Here is a 14,820-nt window from a genome sequence, read left to right as displayed (position 1 = left end):
ACAGTGTACATCAAAGCAGGTGGTTATGGCAGCCAAGAATGTTCAAATGCTTAAGAGCCATCAATCCTAGATTTTGTAGTGAGGTACATGAAAATGGTAGGCAATTCTAAGTGATGTGATATCATAGATTGCAACGTTACAGACTGAGATGCAAAGAAGAGATTCTGTAGGACCTGAGAATACAAGGTGTAGGAAAAATGGGACAAACTGCTCTGTAGCCTTTCCAATGTGCATACAATCTGCTTACTGGATATTCATGGTAGGGAATAATGAGAAACAACAATACACGTACACAAATATTAACACAGTTTCCAAATCACGTTCTATAACAGGCAAATATATTAGATGATAATCCCTACTTCAAAAATGTAAATGATGAACGAGAGCTGAAGCGAAATGGTATTTAGAGCAAAAATAATCATTTAATCACTTTCAATAGAAACATTTTTAATCTAGGCAGTGTCATCGTAAGACATTGTGGGGCCCTGGACAAGATATATTTATGGGCCTTGTTCGAAAAGACTTTGAATTTTCTTGCCCAGTTTCTGATAATGTAAGCCTGCATTATGCCAAACAAAATTTCGGAAATAGGGTCAATTAAAAACAATTTAAATATGCCTTGCCCTTATAAGGAAGAAAATGTTCACTGTTTGTATGGCCAATTCCTCTAAACCAAAACAAAAGTGTCTAGAAAAAAGAAATATGCCTTGGATGGGACCCAAAAATTCTTCAGATGGTCCTGAGCAAAGAGAGACAAATTTGGATGTAGAGTTAGGCAGAGATGAGGAGTAAGGTTTAGATGCAGGGTGTCCCAGGGGCCACTTGAAAGGTTGGCCAAAAGCAATTGCTCACTTTGCCCATACCTTAAAAAATCTCTTAATGTAGACTGGTGTCTTTCTTTTATTTCAGTCAAATCTTTTCTAATTCTCATTTGTTGAGTTGTATGTATTTTGAATAATTTTTTGTTCTTCTGGTTATGTGGTTTTCAATACTTTTCCCCCATAGGAGACTGGTTTAAATTGAACTGTGAAACTGATGTGTGCAGCAGCCCTAAGATATTCCCTATTCAAAGCAGTTTCCACCTGCATCGCGTTTTGTACTTGAGGTATGCCTTCACACACAATTTTTATGCAGAAAACAAGAGAACTGCATTTTGTGAACAGGGCTTATTTTTCTGGACATTACATGAAGAGAAAGTTTTACATGTGTATCACTGTGGCTTTTGTGCCCAGATGAGGCTTCTGCAGTCAGCAAAGTGCGGAGGGTGTTAGCCTATGTGCAAAGAGATCAAGTCACTACAGATTTGAAAGGTGGCCTACAAGTATTTGCCACTTTTTCTCTACAGGACCAAGTACAGTGTAAGGCAAAACCAGGCCTTGGAGTTCATAGGATTCTCTGACTTTTCTTTTCTCTTTTTTCTTTGAGTCCCACAACTACCGAGTCACACATCCTTCCATCAGACTTGGATTTTGTTGGAAATTGGATTTCTGGTTGGCAGAGATCTGCACCCTGTCAAAGCAGGAACAACTATCCTAGTCAGGGAAAGTCAGATACACACCATACATTAACCTGTGCTCACTCTCTGGTAGCTTGGCACAGAGCAGTAAGGTTTAACTTAAGAGACAATGTGTAAAGTATTTGTGCAATACTTCCAACACTGAAACAGTGGAATAACTACACCAAAAGACACCACTGGTGACAAATATGGAGCCTAATTTTATGAGTAAAAGAAAACCAAAATGACAAATATTCAATAAGTAGAAGTCAAGATACGAATCTCTAAAGATTAAAAAGAAAGATAGTGCTTAGAAGCAGAAAGCGCCAACAGGGGCAATCTAGTCATGCTAGACCATTGTAAATACAACATTTCAAGCCAACACAATGGTGGCAGGTCGGATACAGTCTCAGGTAAGTCCTGCTGAAGTTGTACCTTCTCAGAATTGAACCAAGAGTCCCTGGGCCAGATTCACAAAGGTAAACTTAGACTTTTGGTCTAAGTTTAGAACAAAAGTCTAAGTTTATGACTTTTCAGTATTCACAAAAGTAAGTTACGAGTAATATCTTTACATCCGCAGTCGGGCAGAATCTCTGCATTCAGGGTGGAGTCCCCCACCCACCCTTGGTAGCTTAGCAACGAGCGAGAAGGCTTATCTTAGGAAACAAGTGTGGAAAGCTTTTAAAAATCACAAAACAGTAAATAAGTAAAACACAAAACAAAATAAAAATCTAACATGAATTTATAAAAATAGATTATATTTTATCTTTAAAATGACACCAAAACGATTAAAATCGAATAAGGGGAACCGGAGATATGAATTTTTAAAGATTAGAAGTAAGTCCGGAGCTTAGAAGCAAATAGCGCTCAAAGGGTCACACTGCACAGGGACAAAGTCCACAGTTCAGGCCACCCTGTTACACTTAAATTCGGAAGTGTTTCTTGATAAGGAAAGTGGTCCACAGCATCAGAAAAGGGTTCAGAGGCTCTGGTTTGCCTCTTAGGGTCAGGGACTACAACTCCCACAATAGACCTCTTTAACTTTTGGAGCAGTTTACAACAGTTGCTCCAAATGTCTCCAAACTTCTGGATCTTCTTCCAGGGCTCCCTTTTGGGTCCTTGAAGTGTCCAAAACTTGATCCAAGGTCCCAGAAGCTCAGAGTCGCTACTTGTGAGGTGGGACTACAATTCCCAGAAGGCACCTGATCAGAATCCTCAAATGGCCACTGGACGCTGGTCTGCTGGGCTTTTTTTCAATGACTTGATGCAGGGGACTCTGGACAGCTCCTTTGTACCTGTAGCCTACAGAGAGTCCACCCCTGGAGTTGCAGAACAAAGGCAAAGTAATTTTCTTGTTGAAGCCCAAAGTGTGCAGCTAGTGCAGTCCTTGTGAGTGCAGTGTCCAGGTACAGACCAGGGGTCCACCAGGGCATTCCTTCTTCTACAGTATCTTCTTCCAGCAGGGTTCTGAAATGTGGGTGCAGCTGTGCCATATTTATCCTTGCTCCTGGCATGAAAAGCAGGGGGCTCAACTGTCCCATTACAGTAAGCCACTTCCTCCTTGGATGACCACTTCCTGGTAGGTGTGGAAAAAATCAAATCCCAGGGAGAAACATTCTTCAAAAATCCAATATGGCTAAAACTGTTTTTTGGAGGTTAGATCTGGCTGAGCCCACCCACTGGTGTGGCTATAAGCCCTAAACACACTCCTCTCCTGCCCTCTCCTAATCTAATCAAGAGGGCACCTGGTTGTCTGGGGTTGCAGGACATGGGGGAGGTCCTGAGCTGTTCAAAATGTCCTTCCCTCCTCTGAAGACTAGTTTGGCTGCTCTCAACCCATCCCATTTCACCATTTGCTGAGGCAGATCTCCTCCCCAAGGGACCTCCTTTGTGTTCAGCCCTGGCCACTTCAGACCTCATTAAGGCATCCTGGCCAGGCTGCCAGACGCTAACCAATCCGAGAAGGGCACTGTAGAGTTGAAGTTTTAAAATTCTTTCCATGAACTAATTATATTAAATCCAATAATGGCAAGTTGTGGGATTTATTAGAACAATTAATTTGATATCAAACTCGAGATACCTGGCTCTTATGGGGGCTTTGTTCATTAAAATAAAGTCTCCCCATTTAGCCTATGGAGGCCATTCAATAAAGTGAGGGAAAATGAATGTGGTTATTTTACCTCACCAAGCTTATACAACAATTCCTATAAGGTCCCTGCTTATAGTTACATGACACCCAATCCTAGGGGCACTCTGGGCACACATTAGGGGTGACATACATGTACAAATAAGGCAGTGTAAGTCTTTGAAAGTATTTTTAATTTCAAAGTCGAATATGTATATAACTTTCATTTAAAAGCAGCCAGGAAGACAGGCCTGCCTTTAAAATGACCCTGTGCACCTCAGCAGTGCACCAGTGGGTTTACCACCTATGTTGGGGTCCCTTAACCTACATGCTCTACCATACACCAGGGGCTTATAGGTAGGTTGACATAGCCAATTATAATTAGCCTATTTTTCAGACTCATTTTACATAGAGCACAGGCCCTGGGACTGGTTAGCACTACCCAGAGCACCATCAGAGTCAGAAAAGCTCCAGCAAAAAGTGAAAAATGGGGGCAAAAACTTAGGGGGCCTCTGCCATCAGCCCTGTTTTCTCTCATGTTTTTAGACTTGAAAATAGGAAATGATGAAGATACATTGTTTATGTCACTATATAGAAAATCCACAGAAATTAATTCTTTGTTACACTATAGTAGCAATCATCCAAGAAGTCTGAGATACAATTTGCCTTTTGGGCAATTTCTGAGGATACACAGGAATTGCACTAAGAAAATTGATTATTTCAAGGAGTCAGATACACTCATCAATAGACTAATATAGAGAGGGTACCTGAAGAGACTGGTTAAGTGAGCCAGGAAGATGGCATGGTATAACCACAGATAATTCCTCTTTAACCAAATCTAAATAAGGATAGTATAAATTGACTTGCTTGTGTTACTATCTTTTGCCCAGCCAGTAATGAGATAAAAGGAGACTTATTCATGAGCATTTTATGAACAAAGAGCCACTACTGTTCTCCTTTAAAAAAGGGAGGAATTTAAAAGATGCATTAGTGAAGGTAGTTCTACCACAACCCCTTAAGACTTCCATAAATACACTATCTGGACTCCCAGCAGTGATGGGCCACTACAAATGTTGATAATACCTAGCATGCAAATTTAGGCCCATATTTATACTTGCTTTGAAATAGCGTCATCTTTTACACTAATTCAGCACAAACTTAACTCCATATTTATACTTTGACGCCAGACCCATCTAGTGCCAAAATATTGGAGTTAAAGTAATTTTTGGGATGTGTGAAACCACCTTGCATCAATGAGATGCAAAGTTGACATTCCCGTCCAAAAAATGACTCTAAGGTCCTAGCGCCTTATTTATCCTCCTGTGCAAAAATGGTGCACGGGAGAGAGGTAGGCCTAAACGATGCCACTAAGCATGCTTAGCGCCTTTATTTAATGCCTGGGTCAGGGCAGGCATTAGGGGACCTGTGGACCCATTTTCATGGTCAAGCACTGTTAGAAATTGAGTCTTTGGTTGGCAGTCAGGTCACCCCCTGTCCAAGCATGGACCCTCACTCTAGTCAAGGTAAGTCACACACAATCCAAATTATCCTATGCCCACCCTCTGGTAGCTTGGCACTGAGTAGTCAGGCTTAACTTAGAAGGCAATGTGTAAAGTATGTGTGCAATAAATCATGAAATACCACAGTAGAGCACCACAAAAACACACCACACAGTGTTTAGAAAAATATATAATATTTATCTGGTAAGATGCAGGTCAAACCGATCAAGATTCAATAAGTATACGTTGAGATATCCCTGTAAAAATGAAAGAAAGTGTCTTTAGTCTTTTAAAAAGCAACAAGTGTCTCTTTCAAGCACAAAGTACCTGGTCTGCATTCAAATTCCTTGCAAGGAACCACAGAGGAGGAGATGTGTGGAAAACAGAGAGGTGTGCGTCGATTTTTCTGGTACACACAGACGATGTGTCGTTGAGTTTTCACCCAGGGGAGGCTTTGCGTCGATTTCCGGCGCAGAGACTGGGACCCACTTCGGGTTGCGGGATTTTCGTACACCCCAGGGACGATGTGTTGAAATCCTGGGTGTGCAGGACAAAGTCACAGGGGCTGCGTCGATCCGGTGGGCGATGCATGGCAATTTCTGCTGCACTGCAGGCGCTGCATCGATTCCTCTCAGGAAGTAGGGCTGCATCATTCAGGCTTGGCTTTGCATCAATCCAGTGGGCGTGCGTTGAATTTCAAGTTGCAATGCTGGCGCTGCATCGATCTCCTCGTCAGGAAGTCGGGCTGCGTCATTCCGGTTCGGCGTGTGGTGATTTTCCTACCGCGAGGCAGGCTGTGCATCGTTTCTTATAGGCTCTGCATTCATTTTCGTCACACAAGGTATTCTTTTGCAGAGAGGAAGTCTTTTTGGTCCTGAGACTTCAGGGAGCAGGAGACAAGCTCTATCTAAGCCCTTGGAGAGCACTTCTCAGCAGAGCCAGAAGACAGCAAGTTAGCAGGGCAACAGCAGGGCAACAGTCCTTTGCAGAAAAGCAGTCAGGTGAGTCCTTTGGGCAGCCAGGCAGATCTTCTGGGCAAGTTCTGGATCAGGGATTCTTCACCAGTGGTATCCTGTCCAAAAGTGGCTGTGAAGTAGAAGTGTCTACCTCAGAAGTGTCTAAGTTGGTAGGGTCAGAAACCCTGCTTAGATACCCAAATGTACCTTTGAAGTGGGAGAGACTTCAAAGAGTGGATTAGAAGTGCACAAGGTACCCTTTCAGTTCCATCCTGTCTGCCAGCGTCCCAGTAAGGGGTGTGGAAGTCCTTTGCATGAGGGCATGCTACTGTCCTTTGACATGTAAGTGGCAGGCCCTCCTCCCTCTCAGCCCAGGAAGACCGATTCCATATGCAGACATTTGCAAGTTTGACTGAGCATCCTGTGTTTGGGGTTGCCTGAGTGAATGCACAAGGAAGATGTCAACTAAACCTAGCCAGACGTGGATTGTAAGACACAGAAGAATTTAAGTGCAGAGAAATTCTCACTTTCTAAAATAGTAATATTAAATCCAACCTCACCAGTTAGCAGGATTTTGTATTACCATTTTAGCCATACTAAATATGACCTTGTTACTCCTTTCAGATCAGAATCTACCACTCAAACAGTATATGAGGGTTGCCCTAATGTTAGCCTATCAAAGGAGCAGGCCTTCCAGTAGTGTAAAAATGAATTTAGGAGTTTTACACTACCAGGACATATAAACTGCACGGGTACCTGTCCTGCCTTTTATCTACATGGCACCCTGCCCTATATGTTACCTAGGGCCTACCTTGGGGGTGACCTACGTGTAGAAAAAGGGGAGTTTAAGGCTTGGCAAGTACTTTTAAATGCCAAGTCGAAGTGGCAGTGAAACTGCACACACAGGCCTTGCTATGGCAGGCCTGAGGCATGGTTAAGAGGCTACTTGTGTGGGTGGCACAATCAATGCTGCTGGCCCACTAGTAGCATTCAATCTACAGGCCCTGGGCACAAGTAGTGCACTTTACTGGGGTCTTACAAGTAGATTAAATAAGCCAATTGGATATTAACCAATGTCACCAAGTTTTAAGGGAGAGAACATATGCACTTTAGCAGTGGTTAGCAGTGATAAAATGCACAGATTCCTAAAACCAGCAAAAACAGTGTCCAAAAAGTGGAGGGAGGCAGGCAAAAAGTTAGGGGTGACCACCCTAAGGCTGTCAAGTCTAAGAAACACCATGAAAAGAGCCCACAGGTGCCCACGTCAAGCCCCAGGTACACCCCCACCCACACCAGAGGGACACCAGAGGATGGGAGGACCCCATCCCATGTAAGTATGGTGAGTAGAGGTAAGTATTTTAATCATTTTTTTGTGCCATTGGGGGCCCTGAAATGAGTCCCTCTACATGGCACCGGGTGCAATGGCCATGCCCCCTGTGCTGGCCATTGGGGTGGTGGGCATGACTCCTGTCTTTCATGAGACAGGAATCATGTGGCATGTTTGGTTTTGCATCAAGAAATTACACTAGGCTGGTTGGAGGCATTGCTTTGCCTCTAACTAGCCTAACGTCATTTTTTGGTGCAAAACCCCCTTCCCCTATACCACCACCCCCACCCGGCTAATGTAATTTTCCTAGACGTTGGCCCACCCTTTGCGCCGGCTTGCTCGATTCAATAAATTTGGTGCCCAGCTGGTGCTTTGGAATGATGCAAGCAGGCGCTATACTTTTTGACACAAAACTGCAGAAATGCAGTTTTGTATAAAAAATGATGAATTCAGACCTTAGTTTTAACACAAGCAACTTTATTTATAACAATTATGTTTTTAACCTGATTTCTTTCAGTAATTACAACACACAGGATGTCATCTATGTAATTTGGTGCCCTTGCAATTTGATTTATATAGGCAAGACACAGAAAGTGAAATGCAGGATTCTGCAACACAGGAGCAGAATCAAATGCAGGACAGTGAGGGGACCACTTGTTGATCATTATTAGAAACTGCAATATAAGAAAGAGATTTTGAGATGGCAAGTCATAGAGCAAGTTATGCTGTGGTCCAGGGGAAGAGATAAGTATGGTCTCCTGTCAAAGAGAGAACTCTACTTGAAGGAGAAGTGTGAGACAATCACAAAAGGCCTTAATACACTAGAAGATTGGAGATCAGCGTCACCAACATGAAGGAGAATGGCAACAACTGGACATTTTGTGAATATGAAAAGTTGCAGAAACCTAGGATAATTGCATAATTTTTCTATGTACTCCCAGAAGAAGTTTAAGGTCTTGACTGTGTATTGCAGTTTTGAACAAATAGCGTGATGGTAATAATGGGATGTCAATAATGTGAGGAAGAATGGCAATAATTGGACACATTTTGTAAAAATGAAAAAGGACAACTACATTGATTCCGCTGAACACGTAGAGGAATCCAATGGTTGTGACGTGGCATGGCACTGTTTCTGATGAACAGGACATTGATGATATTGAAAGGAATAATGAGATGTATATTTGTTTGATAATACAGATTTTCTTTGTATGCTAGGTAGATTAGAGGTATTGCAAACATATATATTCAATCATGTTGACATCGTAAAAACCTGTAAATGGGTTGTTTGGATAGGTGGCATCTTATATATCCTATGGTCATTTGCAAGATGCCCTTTTTTCGGGGACCCAGCCATAGTGAATTGAGAGGGAACCGCCGTTTACGATGATTTGTGATAAAAAATACGTTTTGGAAATAACTATTGTGTGTGAGCTGGTACTAAATATAAAACAAGCACTGGCCTTACCGTGTCATTAGACTCAATCAATAAATTTTGTAAAGCACAACTACTCACCCGTAAGGGTTACAAGGCTCTGGTGGTGGGTCTGGGCCTCATTCGGAGAGCCAGGTTTTGAGGTTCTTCCTGCAGATGGTGAGAGATGGGCTTTGTCTGAGGTGCATGGGCAGGTTGTTTCAGCTCTTAGCTGCGAAGTATGTGAAAGATCTTCCTCCAGCAGTGGTTTTCCAGATGTGTCGAACGGTAGCTAGCGCCTGCTGGGTAGAGCGGAGGGGTCATGCAGGGTTATGGAAGGAGATATGATGGTTCAGGTAGGCCAGTCCGATGCTGTGCAGGGCCTTGTAGTTGTCAGTGAGTAGTTTGAAATTGATTCACTTCTCTACTGGGAGCCAATAGAGGGCCCTCAGGTTTTGGGAGATGTGTTCTTGTGGGGGAGGATCAGGACGAGCCTTGTGGTGGTGTTTTGGATGAGTTGTAGTTTCCTGATGTTCTTTGTTGTAGTGCCAGAATAGAGTGCGTTGCTGTAGTCGGGCTTGCTAGTGACTAGAGCGTGGGTGAATATTTTGTAACAGTCGACCGGGATCCATTTGAAGATTTTGCAAAGTTGGCGGAGGGTGTGCCAGCAGGAAGAGGTGACTGTGTTTACCTGTTGGGTCATTGATAGGGAGGAGAGGAGGATGATTTCTAGGTTGTGGGCATGGTCAGTCAGAGTAGCTGGTGCGTTGAGCGATGTGGGCCACCAGGAGTTGTCCCAGGCTGAGGTGGAGTTTCCAAAGATGATGAGCTCAGTCTCGTCCGAGCTAAGCTTAAGGCAGCTCACCCTCATCCGGGCAGTGACGGCGTTCATCACGGTGTGGAAGTTCCTCTTAGCTTTGTCTGGGTCTTTAGTGAGGGATATGGTGAGTTGTGTATCATTGGCGTATGACACGATGTTCATTTCATGGCCTCTGACGATGGCTGCCAGCGGGGCCATATATATGTTGAAGAGCGTTGGGCTCACGAAGGATCCCTGAGGAACTCCACAACTGACTTCTGTTGATTTGGATATGAAGGGTGGGAGCCTGACTCTCTGTGTTCTTCCGGTGAGGAAGAGGTGGATCCACTGGAAGGCTTTTCCGTGGATTCCTGTGTCATGGAGTCTGGTGCATAAGGTGCTGTGGGAGACCGTGTCGAAGGCTGCTGAGAGGTCAAGGAGAATGAGTGCTGTAGTGTGTCCGCAGTCAAGGATTCTGTGGTCAACCATGGCAGCAAGAAGAGCTGTCTCTGTGCTGTGGTTGCTGCAGAATCCAGACTGAGGCATCTCCAGAGAGTTTTTGTCCTCAAGGAATTGTCGCAGCTGTGAATTTATGGCTTTTTCCATGGCTTTGGCTGGCTAGGGTAGCAGCGAGATAGGTCAGAAGTTCTTGAGCTCTGATGTGTCGGCTGTGGGTTTCTTCAGGAGGAGAAGGACTTTGTCATGTTTCTTTGGGGAAGGTGGCTGTTGTGATGGAGCTGTTCAGTGTCTTGCGGGGTTCAGGGGCAATGGATGCACTCGCTCTGTTGTGGATGTGGTGAGAACAGGGGTCTGTTGGACCTCCAGAGTGAATGCTGTTCATGATGATTGTGGTGAGTGTGACCAGCTGTGGTTGGTTTGGGTGGGTTTGGGTGGGTCCTGGGGGACTGGATCAGTCATAGCTTCTGAAGCTGGGTGAATTCTGTAGGAGGAAGTTGTCATAGATGTCCTTAATCTTGCAGTGGAAGAAATTGGCCAGTTTGTCGCAGCGGTCTTGCGATGGGGGGATCTTGGTGGCTTCGGAAGGAGGATTGGTGAATTTGTTGATTACCGTTAAGAGTTCTCTTGTGTTGTGTGGGGAGGTGTTGATGCTTTCACGGAGTGCAGCTTTTTTTGCATTCTTGATGCGTTGGTGATGGGTGGCAATGGTGGCTCTGAAAGAGGTGAGGTCTTTGCTGGTTTTGCTGTTTCTCCATTTCTTCTCTACGCTCCTGCAGGTGTGTTTGTATTCTTGGAGTTTGGTGGTGAACCAGCTGGCTTTTTTTGGGACACGCTTGACTGAAGTTGATTGGAGGGGGGCTAAAGAGTTGGCGCATTCAGTGATCCAGGAGATGAGGTTGCTTGCTGTGGCACGTGTGTCATTGGTGGGGCAGCGGGGTGATTTGGTGAGGGTCATGGTGAGTTGCTTGATTGTCATTCCATTCCATTTCCTGTGGGGGGCCCTGGGGACGTGGAGGCAGCTGTTGGGAGCGGTGATGGTGAAATGTATGCAGTGATGGTCAGTCCAGTCTGGAGTGGAGGTGTTCTTGAAGGTGATCCGGTTGCTTGAGATATAATGGGGTCTAGTGTGTGCACTGCAGTGTGTGTGGGTGCTGTGATCAGTTGAGTGAGGCCTAGGGTGGCAAGATTGTCGAATAGGGCCATGGTGTTTCGGTCATTGCGGTCCTCAAGGTTGAAATTCAAGTCCCCCAGGAGGGGGTATTCAGTGGACACCAGGGCATTGGGACTGGTCATGTCTACAATGGCATGAATGAAGGCTGGGTGGGGGCCAGGTGGTCTGTAGACCAGGGTGCTGTGGAGGGAGGAGTTGTGAGTGGCGTGGATCAGGAAGTGTAGGTGTTCCATTGTGTTGCAGTGTTCCTCCATGCTGACTGTGAGACAGAGCGAGGACTTGTGTACGATGGCCAGTCCTCCACCCGGACGGGAGGGGCGGTCCTTCCTTAGGAAGTTGTAGCTGTCCGGGATTGCGATGGAGATGTCCGGTCTGGAGGTAGGGTTGGTCTCGGTTAAGAAGGCGGTGTCTGGATGGTTGGAATCGATCAGGTCCCAGAGTTCGGTGGTGTGCTCATGGAGGGAGTGTATATTCAGAAGGAGGCAGATGATGAGGTTGTGGTGGGCATCAGTGGTTTCAGGTTTGGGGTGTTCCGGATGTTTGTTGTGGCTGAAACTGAGGTTGCAGTTCTGAAAGGACAAAGGTCCATGGGTGTCCTTAGGAGATGTGGTGCAGCAAGCGCTAAGACATCCAGTTTTAAGGTGGTGGAGGGTCTTGGTGTCATAATGGAGGGTGGCCAGGGAATGGTTCATTGGAGATACAGGGTTTCTGGCACTGGGCGTGGTCCAGGCGTGGACGGGCGCAGACGGGCTTGCCTTTGGCACGACTTTGGTGCGCCAGCGTCGCACCCGCTGCGTGCTTGCGCTGCGGACGCCATTAGGAAGGGGAGGGAAGTGGGGGAGAATATGAGAAGAGACAGAAAAAAGAAAAAAACAAAGTAAAAACAGAGGTAAAAGGCAGAAGTAAGAAGCAGGAGTAAGAAGACACTGAGAGAGATGGAAGATACATACTTGTAGATGGCCACTAGGCCACCAGGGATGAGGTGCAGGCAGGAGCCTGCGGGTGGAGGAGGGCCTCGAACTGAGAGTCAGGCAGTCTCTCAGTTCGTTCCCTGTGGCAGAGGTAGCTGCAGCAGCAGCAGGAGGAGCTGGGCAGGGCAACAGACGCTGGCCAGAAGGTCAGGGGAGTCGCCTTGAAAAAGATAAATACAGCTGAGATTACCTTTTCAAACAATACTTTCACTCATTTAAAACCTTAGCGGGCGTGGCATGCATACCACGTGCAAGTTACGTGAGCCTTAATCTATTTAGTTGAGTGGATTCAACATGGTCAGAGAGAAGCAAGTTGGCATCCTTCGGGTGGCTGGATTAAGCTAGTTGGTTGCTTGCCTGTTGTAATGGATAGAGTAACACTTGGCATATACACAGATTTTCTCAGTGACTTAATCATATGTTTTTCAAAATAGGAATTCTTTCTTTGAAATTTAAGTGAATGACCCTTCACAATAGATGAAGTGTTCGGAAATTTACTACATGACTAAGTGGTACCTTACATTTTATTTTGATGCTAAGAAAACTTAAACCTTTGGTGAGTGACCAGGTTATTTGATACATTTAAATGGTGCTGTTGATGTGCAATGGAGATTTTTATATGGGTGTTATCCACAACATGTAAAGGGGTTTTGGCGAGGGCAGACTTTATCACTGCATGAGGGTCAATATGGATTAATATGTGTTGCATCCCTAGGGGAGGCATTAGGCATTATATAATGTGTTTTTTCACTGTGAGATGACTAGTTGTAGCTGACACATAAGGTTGTAAATATGGCTTCACTAAGGGATGTCGGATATTGAGGAATATGTTCTCCTGAGAGATATATATAGATATATAATATAATATATACCTCTGTTTTCTTATTAGGAGGAAACTCCAGCGTTTTCCCTGTGTATTAAACTTTTGCAAGGGGAATATCTGTTAAGCAAACCCGAGCAGGAAATTGATACTTAACAGAGGTAGTTGTGCTTTTTGGTAAGTAATTACTAATGTGCCTCCAATTACTATAATAATTATTTTTGGGAGATCAAATTACATGTAGAGTTGGCTATTCTTATTCTACAGAGGATTTAAAAAGGCTTTCAAATGAGGTGATTAATGTAATATGCTGAGCCTTTCCACTGATGATGAGATGTTATTAAAAAGGGTTTTCCATAAGTTATACCTCATTTGTATGTACAAGGAAGTTGGGTGGGGTGATAGGCTTAATATTTTGATTTGATCACATGAATATTGATGGATAGTGTGAATCTCGCCATATGAGTGATTAGGTAAAATATTAACAAATGGTTTAGGTAGTTTCAGTTTGTTAAGCTAATATGAGAATTGATTCTGGTTATTGAGGAGACTGATATTTGTCTCTCTTTTTTCAGGTGCTACCTACAATAATATCTTGTCCTAACGATGACCCTTTGTTGATTGGTTTCTATATGATGGGTCGAAATGTGGACATTAATTAAATGGGAATTGACTGTATAAATGATTAGAGGCTTCTGGACACCTGAATAAAAAGGGTCATTTTGAGGCCCACTTGTTCTTTTACCCACATTGTGTATACATTGTATATAACACTGGTACACTTTATCTTCACCCTAATCACTTTCAAAGTGCAATCACTTCATGAGGAGCACCTAAATGTTTTAAATTTTAAATTGATTTTTTTTTTATTACAAATTTGTTGAATAAAATGTATAAATTTATAATAATCAAAATGGGAAACATCTTGAATTAACTTAGTATTTCCGTGGGAGTCAAGGATTACACATCCCTCTTGAGGACCAATTTTAAGCTATATATCTACGTTACCCAGGTCGTGGGGTTACTGGGTTTGCCTGTTTTATTAAATTACTGTGCATCTCAGGTGGGCAGACTGGAGCCTCACGGTCATGAGCTTGCTGTGTGAAGAGAAGAACTTGTGGCAGCTTGCACTAATTTGTCACGCAGAGTTCAAAAGCTGGATTTCAGGAGCCACAGAATCACTTTTAAGGGTCCAGGACCGGCATGGCACCTCTTGGAGATCTGGATCAGGTTGAAGGTGGGCCTAGGAGCTTTAGGAGGTGAGTTGGAAGTCTTTGGTGTCCCTGAGACTTCAGAAAACAGGAGCCAAGCCAGCAAGCCTTTGGAGTCACTTTGGTTCAGGAATGTGGAGATGCAGGTCTAGTCCTTCTCACTCCCAGGTAAGAGGGCAGCACGTGAGCTCAGCAAAGCAGGAGTCCAACAGAGTAGTAGCTCTGCAAAGTGACAGTCCTAGTAGCAGCACAGCAGTCATTCTTCCTTGCGTAGTATCCTTAGGTTCAGAAGTATACTGAGTTAGTGGTGTCAGAGGTCCAGTACTTGTACCCAATTGTGCCTTTGAAGTGGGGGAGTGAAGCACACCGAGCCCCCCGTCCTGTCCTGGCTGCAAACTCACTACAGGGGTGTATGCAGCTCTTTGTGTGTGGCCAGACACTGCCCTTTCAGGTGTAAGTATCAGCCCCTTCCTCCCATCCTGCCAAGGATGGCCCAGAAAATTATTGTGTTCCTGGATGAATTATTTATATTTTAATCAGCAAAACAATATATTGGTCAATATAATGATCCAGCTC

General features: G+C 44.3%; 1 long non-coding RNA gene across 1 annotated transcript in view; it reads left to right on the top strand.

The window, feature by feature from the left end:
* LOC138260805 (uncharacterized) overlaps nucleotides 1-13,644 on the top strand; it is a 94,750-nt gene extending 81,106 nt beyond the window's left edge. The window contains exons 4-5 of the long non-coding RNA XR_011199000.1: nucleotides 13,103-13,210; nucleotides 13,609-13,644. This is a non-coding gene — a long non-coding RNA (uncharacterized lncRNA). The remainder of the gene's footprint in view (nucleotides 1-13,102; nucleotides 13,211-13,608) is intronic.
* The last annotated feature ends 1,176 nt before the right edge of the window (nucleotides 13,645-14,820 follow it).

Source organism: Pleurodeles waltl, chromosome 10 (genome assembly GCF_031143425.1).
Source record: "Pleurodeles waltl isolate 20211129_DDA chromosome 10, aPleWal1.hap1.20221129, whole genome shotgun sequence".
NCBI lineage: Eukaryota > Metazoa > Chordata > Amphibia > Caudata > Salamandridae > Pleurodeles > Pleurodeles waltl.
Note: the sequence above shows the minus strand (reverse complement) of the source record. Positions and strands in the feature narration are given on the sequence as shown.